Here is a 1,172-nt window from a genome sequence, read left to right as displayed (position 1 = left end):
TTACAATATCAGTTGAAAAATATTAAAAATACATACGCACAATTTTTTTGTATAAGCATTATAAAGATCAAATTTTGACAAAATTTATCAAATTTTAATTTGAAAAATTATTTTGTAGTTAAAAATTTATAAAATGTTCAATTTTTGAATCTAAGAATTGAAAATTTAAAACAAGATTCCACGTAAGTAATTAATTCTGTTACCAAAAAATCTAAAAAATACATTTACACAGTTTATTTTTATAGTCATTTTAAGTACAAATTTGGACGAAATTACATATTAAAAACCTAGGATAACTATTTTAGTTATTTTGTTGTGATTGTATAATATTATTCGTGGGTACTTGAAACTTCTAAAGTATACTATTATATATCTATGATAGTACCACGGTTTTTTGTTGATGTATAACGCGTTATAAGTACCTAATAGATATTATGATATGATTAATTTGGAATTTATTATAGGTACCTATTATAGGTCAATTTTTTTTAAATACTATAGACTATAATATAATATTATGTCTTATACCTAGACTGACATACCGTCTCCGCTCAGAATTGTTTTTCTTATACAATGATATTATATCATTGAATTCAAATTTAATACCATCCATTATACAGTAACCCATTTGTAACCTACTGTACAGCAGAGCGAAATCCACTTACCCACTTTTTATAAAATATTAAAAACGCAAGTGACTACTAACAATGCTTTTATTTGTTGGTAGATACTTGAGAACTACCTTTACAATATTTTTGTATTTTTGTAATGTACTATGATGATATTACCCACCTTTTTTTTTATTAGCATTTGAAGTTCAAAAATTGACAAAATATGGAAAAATCACGAAAATTACCTAATTATTTTGAGTTTATAATTCGTAAAAACTTTTCTTTTTAGAACTACGATTTTAAAGTTTAATACAAGATTCCTTATAGGATAATCTACCTTTATCAAAAAAAAAATATCTATAAGAAACTCAAATTACATTTTTATGAGCGTTTGAAATTCATATTTTTACAACATTTGATATTCACTCGATTTCTTACGTAACGATTTTCTTATTTTGTTGTAATTAAAAAAACGAATGACTGTAGAAAATTGAAAATTTCACTGAATGTTTATATTAGAATTTTATATATACGATAAAATTTTGAAAATAATTTGACTCT

This window comes from Acyrthosiphon pisum, chromosome X, assembly GCF_005508785.2.
Source record: "Acyrthosiphon pisum isolate AL4f chromosome X, pea_aphid_22Mar2018_4r6ur, whole genome shotgun sequence".
NCBI lineage: Eukaryota > Metazoa > Arthropoda > Insecta > Hemiptera > Aphididae > Acyrthosiphon > Acyrthosiphon pisum.
The sequence above is the reverse complement of the archived record's forward strand: the minus strand, read 5'-3'. Positions refer to the sequence as shown.